This window comes from Gracilinanus agilis, chromosome 1 (genome assembly GCF_016433145.1).
Source record: "Gracilinanus agilis isolate LMUSP501 chromosome 1, AgileGrace, whole genome shotgun sequence".
NCBI classification, from domain to species: Eukaryota; Metazoa; Chordata; class Mammalia; order Didelphimorphia; family Didelphidae; genus Gracilinanus; species Gracilinanus agilis.
In genome coordinates this window covers 468,917,495-468,933,468 of record NC_058130.1, presented here as the reverse complement: position 1 = coordinate 468,933,468, position 15,974 = coordinate 468,917,495, and the positions used below count along the sequence as shown (strand labels likewise).

At 32.2% G+C, this 15,974-nt stretch overlaps 1 non-coding gene across 1 annotated transcript; it reads left to right on the top strand.

Moving 5' to 3' along the window:
- Positions 1–15,582: 15,582 nt before the first annotated feature.
- LOC123232678 lies at positions 15,583–15,689 on the top strand. The gene has a single exon (XR_006505205.1). It is a non-coding gene; the product is annotated as a U6 spliceosomal RNA (small nuclear RNA).
- The last annotated feature ends 285 nt before the right edge of the window (positions 15,690–15,974 follow it).

Genomic DNA, 15,974 nt, shown 5'->3' with positions numbered 1-15,974 from the left:
AAATATTTTAAGGATTAAGGAAAGCAATTTCCTCCCTTCTACATAATGAGAAAAGGTGCCATACCTTCCCTCTTTATTGAAAGAGGAACTGCTCAGGGAAAAAAAATTCTGTACTTGTTATAGTATTTACTTAAACACTTAAGCATTACTGATAATAAAACAGCAACTATAAAACTTTTTATGTACATATACTACTCTTGTTATCACCTTCATTAGTCCTATGGATTTTTAGAATTTTATGTGAAAATTTTATCCTTTCTTGTAAAGTACAAAAAAATGCTCATGCCCCTTCAGCCAACCCACGATCATTAATAAAGTGTTTTGCTAGGCAATGTGCTATGTATTCAGAATAAAAGTTTTAAAAAATGCACTCCCTTACCTCAATCATCTACATTACTTTTTTAAATCAATAGCCATATTTTATTAATCTAATTTGTTCTTTTTTATTCATTTATTTAGCACATAGTATTTTTGTTACTTTTTTAGTTACCATTTATTTTTATTTTTAAATATATAACAATATAATTTGTAAAATAAATACTGGAATAAACATTATTTGTTATACATAATAAATTATAATAAATATACTTATTGAACATAAATAATTCTCAAAGTAGTTATGTCCAAAAGCCTATATATCATTCTTTTATTTCACCTCCATCCAACCCCTCTCTCCTCACCAACATGCAAGGTAATATAATATAGATTGTGCATATACTATCATATACATTTCCCTGATTTTCTTTTATTCTCTAAATCTTTAACAATTATAGAAACCCAGTTCTACCTTATATATATATTAGAATGGCAAAAATGATGAGAAAAGAAAATAACAGCTGTTGGAGAGACTCTGTGAAAGGAGCAATGCTAATGCATTACTGGTAGAGTTGAAGCATCTATATTCTAATGGGAGACAGAATATAAATAAATAAGCAGGTAGGAGATGTATGCAGAATATTTTAAATATAAACATAGGAGAGAGAGTGTTAAGAGACATCATTAGAACTGAAAGAAATCTAGGGATTATAATGAACTGAGATTAAAAGGAGAGATTATTCCAAGGAAGAAGATATGTAATAAAATGCATGAAGATGCAACTTTTGGTATGAGGAATATTGGGTGGGCAAGTTTTATTGGACCTTAGAGTTTTATAACATGGTAAAATATAAACAGATGAGAAGAAAGACCCTGGTTGTGAACAACATTAAATGACAAGTAAAACTGTTTTTAATTGATCTTAGAGGTAATAGTGAAAGACTGATATTTAACTAGGAGGATGATATGGCCACTTGAAGAACACTAATCTTCAGTGATACCGATGACTGAAAAACTCAAAGAAACACTGCCCCTTAGAAAACTATATAAGTAGATTTGTTTGATTTCCTAACAGTTCTGAAGTTTGGAATCAGTCACAAACAGACTACCATGCACTTGTGGTGTTCACTAATTTTTGTATGCTTTCTGTATCCTATTATATCTTTGACTGTCTAAGCTCCAGATAATTGGATATATTATTAGCCTTCTTCAAATGTGTATCTCTACTTAGATATTCCATTTCATAATGCTTAGTTTGTTTCATAGTTATTCTTCACATCTATTCAACCATGTTTTAAATTTTAAAAATCAATATTTTATTATTTCAGAGTTCCCCATCTTCTCACAAATGTATCTGTTCATTGGGCAATCTGCCATCTTTTCTTTAAATTGCTGAATTAACAAGAAAATGTAGAATGCTTCAGAATTATAAAATACACTTCTTAAAATCATATGCAGGGGGAAATGTTTTCAAGGTAGAATATTCATGTCATTAAAAGAGTCATTTTTCATCTAAAGGGATAATTCAGTGAAAGAAAAAATATTCATTTTTTATATAGGAAAAATTTGTGACTAAAAGCTGAAAGACTTTAGCCCTTTGTATTCTCAGGCTTTGGCATGGACATAACACATAGGCACCTAAGTAAATGCCTATTGATTGATTGACCTATAATATAAATAGCACATCTATAAATTTTCTGATACACTATTTAGTGTGGTATTTCAGTGAGATCTTCAGCTTAACTTTTAAGAATTTGTTTCCTTGTAATACACCATACTTTTAGAATCCTATTTCTATAAGATGATATATTAAAAATGTGATTCATCAGGAAGAGGGGGATTTTTCCTTGTTCTTATTAATATGGAAAATTGCCTTTTCTTATGTAGCACAAAGAGAAAAATAATACTCCAAACCACAGCCAGAAATTAATATTTGAAGACTCAGAGATCTCTTTTTCTATACCTGGTATGCATCTTTAATAAAGAAGAACAACATCTTTCTTGATACAAAAGAGAAATTTTAGTAGTTTTCTTATTTAACCTTGTGAAGTAGATCAGGGTCAAAAGTTTACAGTGCAATTTGTGCAAAGATCCTGGAATGGACAGCAAATGCTAGAAAGCAATTCTGATCTTTACCAGACAGAAGATGACTCAAGTATTTAAAAGCACCTTCTCTTACTTTTGGAGTCTCTTACCCAATGCTTCAAAATATTTCTAAGTATGGGATAAAGCAGAGAATAAGAATTTTAGAACTGAAACAGGTTTTAGGAATTATTTTGTCTAATCCTATCATTTTACACCAGACTTAGAGTTAGATTATTTGAATTTGAATCCTACCTCTGGCACTTTGTGTATGAATTTGGGTAATCAATTAAACTTTCCAGGACCCATTTTTCTCATCTATAAAGACTTTATAGTTCTTTTGAGAAGATTAAACGTAATAAAATAGGGAAAAGTGTATTTTAATTGTAAAGGGAAGTTCAAATAAAAGATATCATTATATTATAGGGTTATTAGTACCCAAAGACAATATTTATATTTGTAGAATAATGATTTTGAATTTCCCAAGAAATTACTGACAATATCTCTCTGCGTATATATACATGTATGTAACTTTAAAAAAATAAATTTACTATGCTTATTTCTCCCAAATTTCTGTTATGTCAATCTTTTCTAGTGCTTAATGAATATTCACACTAAAATTCAATTTAACTCAGACCAAAGGAAAGCACACATGGGGAGGTAAATCTTAAGAAATAAAAGAAAACTAGATTTTAAAGTCTTTTGAATAGTATGAAATGTTATAAACATAGAAGCCATTACATATTGCATACCAATCTTAGTAGAAATTACATCTCGTTTACTATTTCTTTTTTCAATTATTCTTCCATTTTCCCCGTATTATAATAGATGAGAGGACCACAATTTAAATCAAGAGTAAACCTTATGGATCATCTATTAAAATCCCCTTATAATATACATTTCAAAATTAATATTCATCAAAGTGAAGTAATTGTATTATCCCATAACTAATTAATGACAGAGGTAACTCAGAACTCTGGGATTCTAAATACTTTGTTGATATTTTTTCCATCACAGTATATTGATCTTCAAATAGGGATAAATGGTAGATTTATATGTATATGACATTTCTGAAATAAAATATAATCTTATTTTAAGACTATACCTTTTAAAAAGTCATGTGGGTCTGCAGATGCTGCTTCTGGCAACAATGGCTCTGTAACTCCAGCTTCAGCTTTGGGAACTCTCACCCCAAAGATCTAAAGGTAGTTGTACAACTGGTCAAAAAGAGAATATTGGGGGATCTTTCCTGGTATTGACTGAAGGACATTTTTGCACTGCCCATATAAGGACACAGCTTCAGGGCAAAGACAAACACTAGTGCCTGCAGTTGCATGCGTGATAAATGGTCAAAGGATATGAAGTCATTTTCACACAAAATCAAAGAAATCAATAGCCATATGAAAAAATGCTCCAAATCACTATTGACTAGAGAAATACAAATTAAAACAACTTTGAAGTAATACCTCATACCTATCAGATTGCCTATCTGACAGAAAAAGAAAATGATAGATGTTGGAAGGCATGTGGGAAAGTTGGACACTACTGCATTGTTGATGGATTCTTGAAATGTTTCAACCCTTCTTGAAAGTAATCTGGGACTATGCTCAAAGTACTATCAAACTGTGCCTATCTTTTGAATGAGCAAAACACCAGCAGGTCTGTATGCCAAAAAGATCAAAGGAAAATGAAAAGGATTGATATGCATAAAAGTATTTATAGCAGATTTTTGTGGTATCAAAGAATTGAAAATTGGGGGGATGCTCATCAATCAATGAATAATTGTAGTATATGATTATGATGGCATATTATTGTGTTATAAAAAATTAGCAAAATTGTTTCAGAAAAACCTAGGAAGACTTCTATGAACTGACAGAGTGAAGTGATCAGAACCAGGAGAAAATTGTACACAACAATAGCAATATTGCATTAGTATGAATTATGAATGTCTTAGAAATTCTGATCAATACAATGATCAAAGACAATTCTGAAGGACTTATGATGAAAAATGCTATGCAAAAAAGCTAACTGTTTGAAAGTAGATCAAAGCATACTTTTTAAACTTTTTTTTATTTTTACTTTGACTATTATTGTTATTACCTTTTACAACACCACTAATAAGGAAACACATTTTGCTTGACTTCACACTTATAATCTATATCAAATTCCTTGCCTTCTCTTTTTAAAATTTTAATAAATATTTTATTTTTACCAATTATAGGTAATAACAAATTCCCACATAAGTTTTCTGAAATTATATGATCTAAATTTTCTCCCTCCCTCTTTGCCCTTCCCCAAAATGCTTTCTTTCTCAAGGTAGTAGGAGAGGTAGGAGAGAGAAAATTTGGAATTCAAATTAAAAAAAATTAATGTTATATTCCATGTAATTGAGAAATATTTAATGAAGTAAAAAAGATATTGGCTAAAAATAAAAACTAACTTCAATGAATTTACTTCAAGGGAGAAAACTGAAGAATAGGATATGTAATAAAATAGTAGGCAACTCAATGTCACAGTGGATAGAGTATTAGAAGGGGAGTCAGGAAGGCATGAGTTTGAACAAAAAATATTTATTGTCTTCATGACCTTGGACAATTCACCTCTCATCTTAAATTTCCTCATCTGTAAATGAGACTAATTAATATACTGATATCTCATGATTCTCATGAGGATGAAATGAGAGAACATATAAAACACTTTGGGTAACATAGAAATAATAATAGCTTTTATTACAATGAAGAAAATAAAACATACACATTAAGATATTTAATAATTAAAGAAACTTGGATTGAAAAGATCTGAGTTTTTGTCCCAGCTTCTCTTATAATACAAGTGAGATACTTTATTCCCTTTGGTGTTAGTAGTCACTTTATCTTTAAGATATTGACTAAATAATCTTTAAGTCCAATTCTCACTCTACAATCTATTATTCTGATTCAGAGATTTATAAATGGAGGTGAAGAGAAGTTGAATTAATTAATTATTTATCCAGGAGTCTAGTTAAGAATAAGAGGTTTTCTGATTCATAGGAAGCTTTTTTAAGTACTGAAAATTCTCATTTTATTTATTTTTTAACACTGTTTTTTCCCCTCAATGTCCTTGAATAACAACAAAGTTTAAAAACTAAGAATTCATGGTGTATCTTTACTCAGTTCTTTATTTTACATGCTTCTATTGAATTTCTTTTTACTTATATTCTTTTTTTTTAAACCCTTGTACTTCGGTGTATTGTCTCATAGGTGGAAGGATTGGTAAGGGTGGGCAATGGGGGTCAAGTGACTTGCCCAGGGTCACACAACTGGGAAGTGGCTGAAGCCAGGTTTGAACCTAGGACCTCCTGTCTCTAGGCCTGACTCTCACTCCACTGAGCTACCCAGTTGCCCTTACTTATATTCTTTTAAAATAAAGCAATCTAGTTTTTTAAAATCTCTTCTCATTTGGAGTCTTCTCCTTTAGTCCTACTCATGATTAAAATCATTTTCTTTATCCTTCACCAGGCCTTTTCTCTTTCTCTTATATTTGGCATTGAAGTGACCACAGCTGAATGAAAATTCAGCTGTTCTTCAATATGCAATGTGCATATAAACACAAAATATGATTTGAGTACTTTCATTTTGATATGTCCTTCATTGTGACTATTTTATTTTAAAGAGTTCATAAGGATACTGTCACACGACTATTGATTGTAGCTTAATTTGTGAGATTATAGCTTTTTATTAAACTTTTAAGAATTTTAAAGTAGTTAGTATTTTCCTCTTGGTCTCACATTCCCTAGTAAATTCAGCCCTTCATCATCTGTCATAAGGATTCATTGTTTTCAAAAGTCTTTTAAATACCTTTCTAAATTCCAAAGTTTACCATGTTTCTTACTGTTTATCATACTTAGTATGATATTCAATAAACATTTATTAATTGGGTACTATGATGCATGGAATGTCCTATGGCAGGAGGGCAGAAGAAAATCTAAATAAATAAATAAGAAATGGTCTGTACCATTAAGGAATTTGCAGTCAGGTAATTCCAAAAGGCCTTCCTAACCCATCACACCAAATTCTTCTTTCATCTGCTGCTCTACATTGTGCCTCTCTCTCTCTCTCTCTCTCTCTCTCTCTCTCTCTCTCTCTCTCTCTCTCTCTCTCTCTCTCTCTCTCTCTTTTCCTCCTGAGCATAGCCAGGATTATATATGATTACCAATGAATAAAATTGAAGATGAGATTACTAATAAAATTAAGCAAATGCTCAAAATTGTAAAAGTTAAATTTGTGAATTTTGAAATTTGACTGTATACACAATGACATATACATACACACACAACACATGCACACACATATATGTATAAATAATGGGGGACAACTGAGGGACATAAATAGCAGCATTGAAATTCATTTCAGCACCAATTCTGACTTTTCCCTACTTCAACCAAATAATAGGCATAGCCAATCTGTCATAAAGTTTTGTCAACTTTGCTTCTACAATGTGTCTCATCAATTCCTTGATCTCTATCCATATAGCCACAAAATCATTCAGACCCTCATCAACTCTCATCTAGACTACTGTAACAGTCTTGTAATTTTTTTGTCTCTTTCTTTCTTCTCTAATCCATTTTCTACACAATTGCCAAGAAAGCTTCAGGGCCTCCCTCTTGCTTCTAGGACAAAATAGAAATTCCTTTGTTCTTTAAAGTATCCTATCCTCTAAGTAATCTTTACAAATATCATGTTATACTGCGTTATTCTGATGTTCTGATCAAAGTAAACTACTTGTCATTCTCTATACATGACACAATAACTCTTGCCTTTCTGTCTTTATATAAGCCTCCTCCAGTGCTTGGATTCCATCCCTATCAACAATTGCCTCTTATGATCCTGGTTTTCTTCAAGGCATAAGTCAAATACTTCATTCTATGTGAGCACTTTCTTATTTTCTCTAATTATTATTTTGTTGTCTTCCAAATCACAGACATGTATGCATACAGATACATATATATTATCTATACATATGTATTTATGCACATAAATGCATGTGTACATTATCTATGTACATATTATTCCTCTATATTTTGCTTATACTTATATGTGAACATAATTTTATTTATATGTATATATATATATTTTTATATATGTATATATGTCTTGCTCATCTTTCATGCCCCTCCCCTCAATACTGTGTGAGCTCCTTGAAGAGAGAACTTACTTATTTTGATTTTATTCTTGATTCTCTATCAAGAAAATAATAGGTATTAAATTTTGTTGTTTGAATTAATTAATGAACCCCAGTATGCAAGTGAGAAATCCCCTACCCCCTTATATGGGGATTAGGTCTCAATGTTAGCAGTAGTCTTTAGATAATCATAATTGTAATTCTGGGATAGTTAAATAATGTTGGCATAAATGAATTAATATCACAATACTCCTTATGATTTTAATAGTGTTTCTATGATTATTTTAGTATAAGTTTTAAGGTTTGAATTAAGTAGATAACTGCTTTAATATAGTTAATCATTATTAGCATATGCCTTAGTTCTAGCCTCAAAACCTGCTATGTCATGAGCCCTCAACAATTATGGTCTTGAACTTGTGGCTTGGCCTTAATTAGCACAGAGGCTTTTTTCTCTGTTTGAGACCTGGCACCTCCCCTTCACCTTGTTATACACCCTAATATACATCATCAATGACATCATGAAGCTTAGAAAGTAGAGTTCAGGACTCCCCTCTCTCCCTTTGTCTATCATGTGGCTTCTTCCATCAATGAAAAGTATTTCCTGAGTGCCTGAACTAATGAATAGTGCTTATGTGTCCCTCTACTTTTATCTGGGCATAGCTGTTGCTTTTATTTATTTTTAACTTGGTATATGTTATGATATTCTTTGGGTATAAAGAAAGACCTCTTAAAGAGCTCTGGATCTTTGGTCTTGACCAGACACTGGCTTTATTGTGGGACCGACCCTCTCTCAATAAACCTAATTCTTTTTGGCTTGCAGCCTGAGACTTTGTTTCTCTTATTGGCATATCTATAGGTAGAAATGTCACCACAAATAATTATATGGAAATTTATTCTTCTAAGGAAAATATACTGTAGGGTATGGCAAGCCAGTATCCCTGCCCTTCCTTTCATGAGCTGGCTGAGATATCAATCAGCATGTCTAGCCAGTGATCTGAAAGAAAGACACAAAAACAATTAAGACTACTGAAATCTACCTATCTTGATATTAAAGTTGGAGGAAATGTCAGACAATATATTTTATAATAGGGGAAAATAGTCTTCTCCTCTCAGACTATAAGAATAGCTGTAACTATTTCCTGTATAGGGTCCTGAATCCCTTTATATAATCACAGAACTTCAATTAGAAGAAATTTCTTATATTGCTGTACATTAAAACTCTAATCTTTAAATCTTTTCTTTTACATTTACCTGAAATTACTTATTTTGTTCCATATTAAAGTCAATTTTCTAAATAAAAAATAGAAATTATTTTTTAGCTATAACAAATGAGCAGACAATAAAACCTTTGAAATAAGAAAATAAAGGTAGAAGGGGAAAAAGAGATCACTGAATGACTGGATGGAAGTAGTACATAAGAATCTTCAAGAAAAGTAGAAGAGCTAAGCAGAAATTTTGAGAAAGAAAGGAAAGAAGCAAGGAAAGAAGGAAGGAAGGAAGAAAGAAAGGGTAATATTGCTAAACTGTTCATAGAAAATGTTAGAACTGTATGCTAGAGAATATAAGCTCCTAATTGTTGGGGAACAGGTAGGAGAGATATATTACCTCTCTAACCCTTTCAATTAGCCCTGGGTTCCTCCAAAGCCTGTGTCCATTTCACTGGACTTTCTGTGTTTTTCTTGGTGTTCCTTGATCCTCCTCTGATCCATTTCCTCTTTGTTCTTTTCCTGGATAGAAGCTGTTGATTGTAATTTCTTTTTTTCTTTTTCTATTGTTTACTCATATTTTTTCCTTCTTTCTCCCCAGTAATTGGCTGTAATCTTGCTCCTTTGATTATTTGATCTGTGGGTTTGGGCTATTCAGTCCTGGAAGGGCTTCTTCTCTGCACTGTTGACTTATTAAATTAGTGGTCCCTGAGGCCATATCTTCCCCAGCTGGTAGTAAAATCTAAAGATATAGTTTTGACTACTTTCACTGAAGTCTATGGGGGAGGGGTGTTGGGGCTTCCTTGCCCTCTAAAGACATCTTATCTGCAGAAATGATAAGATTAAGCCAGGGTGGAGCTGATATGCTGGGCTCCATGTGCCCTGAGGCCAAAACCTTGAGAAAGGGGGGTAGTATTGAAGGGTTTACAGAGGTTTGGAGCCCTGCTGCTTCTAAGATGCCATCTTCCCAGAATTCCCCCAAATATCCCTGGGAATCTAGGTCAGTTATGTATTGACAAATACATAAAATATGGGTAGCAAAGAAGATGAATTAGATATATGAAAGGAAGGAGTAAAAACTGATATCAGGTAGTATGTATCACTGATACTTGGTTGGGTGAGACTGATGCCTCAAATATTGCTTTGGAGAGTTTTATACAAATATATATACACACATACATATACATACATATGTATATATATATATATATATGAGAGGTAATAGAATAATTGGGGCTGGAATAGGAGCAGACATTAAGAAGATACATATTTACAAGATAAAATGTAGGAACTAGATCAGGGGTCAGCAACATATGGCTCTCTAGCCATATCTGGCTCTTTTGAAGGCCAGATATGGCTCTTTCTGCAGGAACCATAAAGTCAATTTTTTTTCAGGCGCTGTTACAGGAGCGCACTGTGAGCACTGTACGGCTCTCATGAAATTACATTTTAAAAAATGTGGCGTTTATGGCTCTCACAGCCAAAAAGGTTGCCAACCCCTGAACTAGAGCAATGAAACATGTTGAAGAATATTTGGGACAAAATCATCAGAAGCAGAAGAAAGAAAGGATTTCATCGTCAGAACAAGTGATTAGAATGCTTGGCAAAGGGGAATAATATATGCCATCATGAACCTAGAGTTAGGCTTACATCTAACCTGGAGTCTTGCCTCAGACATTTTTTTTGTGACCCTTAGCAAGACATTTAAAATAGAAATAATAATAAGAACAGAACTTGTGTCATAATTTTGGTCTGAGGATCATACAATATAATGTGTAACAATGACAACAGCATTATAATAACATTTATATAATGTTTTAAAGTTTGTAAAGCACTTCAAAAATATCTCATTTTCTTCTTAATCAAACCTGGGAAACATGCATTATTAGTATCCAAATTTTACAGAAGAAGAAAACAAATCATGTGGAGGTTAAATGTCTTGCCTAGGGTTATGTAGCAAGTAAGAATCAGGGACAAGTTTTTAGCTCAGATCTTCCTGATTGCAGTTCGAATGCTCTTTACACTGTGCCACCTAACTTCTGGTGTATTTTGCATTTAAAATTCTTCCCAAACCAAAAAGAAACAAAAAGATATCAACTATTATTGATATCTGGAACAAAATTAAAAAAAATGGTTTCAGAAACAAACTACAAGTATGATGTGTTTGCATTATATAAAAATGTTGAGAGGCTTCAATTATCCAGTCATTTGTTGGAATTATTTTCCTGCCTAAAGAAAACCATCTTGTAATATCTCAAATTCCTTTATTGACTATTATTTTAAAGCATTCAGGGAAATCTAAATTTTTTAAAAATTAATTTCCAGATGTGATGAATAATATTTTTTTTTCTGTAAAGGGGGTGGTAGGCCAAAAAAGTTTGGGAACCACTGGTATAGAAAATGGGAGTTGTACAGAAATGACTTTTCTGTTTGCTCTTTATATTATGCCATCCAACCTGAAATACAGTCCTATAACTCCTCTTCTTTCCAAGTATAGCTCAAAAACTTCTTTTCTTTCCTTCTATTTACTGAGATGTCTTAACTCAATTTTTTGCTTTAGTATACAGTATCTTTTAAGAGTCTTAGAAAGTAATGCAACCCTTTTGTATTCATACTTTGCTGTGTGCTCTTATCTCTATCTTCTGTACAATATTTTCCAAATTTAAGTTGGTTAGAGAATGCCCTGTATATAAACATCTGCTTCTTTTTACAACCTATTTTCCTTCCTGATTAGAACTATTGCTCATTATGTCTTCAGAATTTGATTCTTCTAGAGCTTCTTACCCCTCCTGGACTAATTTCTCCTGTAAGTTTTTTATTTTTTTATTTTTCTTATTTCTTTGAAATCTCTTCTAAAATTAAGTATATATCGAACTATAGAATATATAGGTTACATAGAACATGCCAACATATATTGGTAGGGGGATTTTTTCATCTGAAAGTTTGCTACATTAATGACATATACATGACCTCAATCTTTCCATTTCTAATCCATCCTCTACAGAACTATCAAAATTATTACTGTTGCTTTAAGTTGTTTAAGTCATATTCTATTCTCCATGACGCCATTTTGGTATTTTCTTCACAGATACTGGAGTAGTTTGCTATTTCCATTTCCAACTCATTTTACAGATGAGGAACTAAGGCAAATGAGGCTAAGTGACTTGCTCAGGGTCACACAGCTAGAAAGTGTGTCTAGCCAGATTTCAACTCATGAATATGAATCTTTCTGATTCCAAATTCAGTGTATTCTCTCCACTGTATCTCCTACTTACCCCAAAGTGATTTTCCTAAAACCCAAGAATTCATTCATCTCTCTAGGAAATAAACTCCAGAGATTCTCTATTGCAAATTCCTCGTTCTTACTTTTAAAGCTATTGACAGTCTTCTTCTAACCTATCAATCCATAATGATCTCAGACAACTCACCATCATACACCCTCTGTCAATTCTGTACTAATCCACATGACCTTCTATCAACTTTAATCTCATAACACATCTTATAGGAAACCTTTCCTCAAATTCAGCCTCAGATACTCACTAACAGTGTTACCCTGTGTTACCAATAATTTATTCTTTTTCCAACTCAGCTTCCTCAGCTACAAAAAGGGAATAATATTAATACCTAACTTTTAGAGTTGTGATGATCAAATGAGATAATATTTGTCAAGTGATATGCACATTGCCTTCTTGTAGTATGCAAGTATTCACTCAAATAGTATTCATTATCCTAACTTTAGAACTGGATTCCAAGTAAACTTTCACCCCCAAATTTATTTGGATTAACTCTACATATTTTTGTCCAGATTCATATGTGCATATGGGTTTTCCTTTTCCAAGTCAGCTTCCCAGAAGAAAGTGAGTTACAAAGAAATTTTCTTTTAGCATTTCTATTCACTGTGCCTAGCATAGTGCCTGTCCATTTTTGATTTTGATTCATTGAGAAATTTTAGAATATGTATTCAAGTAAAAGATATTGAATGTCTAGGGGAAAAATGGTGATTATAAAGAGTGAGCATAGTTATATTAAGAACAGGTCATTCAAGATTGAACGAATCTCCTTATTTAACTGGCTAACTAGACGACAGACAATATCAAGGTTGTTAATAATATTTTCACAGATTTTAGAAGAATATTTGGTAAAGTTTCTCACTCTGTAAAGGAGAGATAGAGGCTGTATGACAGAACAGTCCCCACAATCAATGAAAGGCAAACCCGAAAAAAAGCAATTAATATTTAATATTAACTTCAAAGGAAGTTTCAAATAAACTGTCATGAGATAGACTTCATAGAGGATTGAGCATTGGAATGGAAATGGGAAAATCTGGATTGAAATTCCACACTGGACTTATTTGCTAGGAGAGTCTGTGTAAGTCATTTAATCACTTTGCATGTCAGATAGATCATTTCCAAAATGAGTGGCTGAACCCGATATTCTCTCCCAGCTCTAGATACAGGATGAAAGTGCCCATTGATTGAGTTCTTATTATAGAAAAGGCACAATTTACAGCTCTAATATTTTATGCACCTTAAATAAAGAATACTATCATCTATCTCATGATATTAGAGAATATTTGGGCAAGAAAGATTCTTAGAGAACCACTAATCTAACTGTTTTGTTTTCTGAGTAAGGAATCCAAAGTTAAATAATCTGCACTAGAAAACACTGCTATTCTCTGGCAGAGATGGGACCAAAACTCAGGTCTTCAGGTTCTCAGTCAAATGGTCTAGCATGACTATATAGCACCCTACCTCTGATTAAGCTATATAAATAAAAACAGATCTGTTCACCATTTGGGACACCATGGGCAAGATCTTCATGGAGAACTGATAAAAAATGGCTGCAGAATTTCACAGAGACTAATCTTGACTTCTAGTGGAAGACCTTGAACTGATCAGAATAGCAAGCAATATTACGCTTTTTATACATTGGGTACCAAAGAGAATTTGTGTATAACTCATATCTCAAATAATTCTCTAACTCTCCCTGTACATGTGATGTTATTGGTTTATTTAAATTTGTTAAATTGTTTTACTTCTTCCATTGATCCCGAATATAGAATAATCAATGATAAACAAATAATTATTCATCTTGATTCATGAGTAAAATTTTGATATTAATAATTACAGAATTATTAAATAAGGAAAAATACCAACATTACATCAATAAGACTCCTAAAAATTGTGGGTGATTGAAAACTCTTTTAAATCTGATCTTAGAGGGAAATTACCTCTCTTGATCTTGGGTTGTTCCTTTGATAACATATAGAATTTTGTATTTTGTAAGAGCAACATGGTAGAGTGTTTGTTGTAGTCAGGAAAATGTAGGTATATATATATATATATATATATATATCCTGCCTCTGAGATTTGCTAAGTATGTGAATTTGGAAAGTGACTAATTGCTCTGAGCCTCAATTTTCTCATCAGAGAAATAGTAATAAAATGTTTGTAATACCTACTTAATAGGATTATACAATTCAAATGGTATAATAATATATAGATATGCTTTGTGATAAAAACAGATATGTACTAGTAAATTGTTAATAAGTGTATATCCATGGTGGTAAATATTTATGAATGACACACTTTCAAGTTTAGTCTTCATTATGAATATTTTGCCATCAATTAGGTGTATATAATTAACAAAAAATGATTTATTTTTGTAATGTTTTTCAATAATAAATCAACTTTCCTAGTAAAAGCAGGGTTCAACTTACCCACCTGCTTTTAAACCAACCTAATTTATTTAAATCATGCTCACCATAATGATAGTGGCTAATCTCCATCTCATCCCTCCTCAAACCTCTCATGATAATTTGGTTGAGACTCCCTTATACTACAGAGAAAAAATAGAAAAAAAAAACAGATATTGCCCTCTTTTCCCTACATTATCTCATGTTACTAGAGCATATTTTTACATTGTATCTTCCTTTGCCTACATCTTATATGCAGAAGTGGCCTTTCTTCTAATAAAAGTCAATTCTTCTTTATGGACCCTTTATTCCTTCTTCAACTGTTTTCTCTAGAATGTACTCCACTCTCTTTAATATTCAATTTCTCCTTGAATTTTTTTCCTTCTCTGCTGCCTACAAATATTCCCTTCTCTCCTCTACTCTAACAATAAGTTCACTTGTTCTGACCATCTCTACTAGTTACATTTTTATATTTCTCCTATTCTCACCAGACTCCTTGAGGAAATAATCTGTATTAGGTGTCTCCATATCATCTCAAGACACTCTCTTCCAGAAACTTCTTCACTCTGTCTTCTGACTTCATCAGTCAACTAAAACTTCTTTGTTTTATTATCAATGATTTCTTAATTGCCAAATCAAAATAATTTTTTTCTAATTGTTATCAAATCTGTCAACCACTCTCTCCAATTAGAAAGTATCTCCTCTGTAGATTTTCATGACATTATTTTCTTGTGGTTTTTCTCTGATCCATTTGAATCCTATTTCTAAGTTTTCTTCATCTTAAAAGGTCTTATCCCTTAAACATGAGAACATGAGAGTCTTTCAATACTTTGTCCTAGAATCTGTTCCCTTCTTCCAGGATACACCCACACCCACACCCACACACACACACACACACACACACACACACACACATGCACGCACACACACACACATATATAAATATATGGTGATTTCATGTGTTCTTTTAGGATATTTTTGCCAAAGATTTCTAGAGCTACATATCCAGCCTTAGCCTTTATCATTTTTTATTACTTAAAATATATATTTTAAAATATATTCAATTTTTAAAAATTACATGTAATAACAATTGTTAACATTTACTTTTTAAAATGTTTGAGTTTTATGCTCACTTCGGCAGCACATTTACTAAAATTGGAAAAATATAAAGAAGATTAGCAAGACCCCTGCACAAGGATGATCTGCAAATTTATGAAACATTCCATGTTTTGTTCTTAAGAAATGATGAACAGGATGATTTTGGAAAGAACTGGAAAGAACTACATGAATTGATGCATAGTGAAATAAGCAGAACCAGAACATTATACACATTGACAGCAATATTGTGGGCTCATCAACAAGTGAAAAATGTAGGTACTATCAGCAATACAATGATCTAGGACAATTCTGATGGACTTACAACAAAGATTGCTATTCACCTCTAGAGAAAGAACTGTTGAGTTGGAATGCAGATCAAAGAATACTATTTTTCCATTTTAGTTTATTTGGGTTTTTAT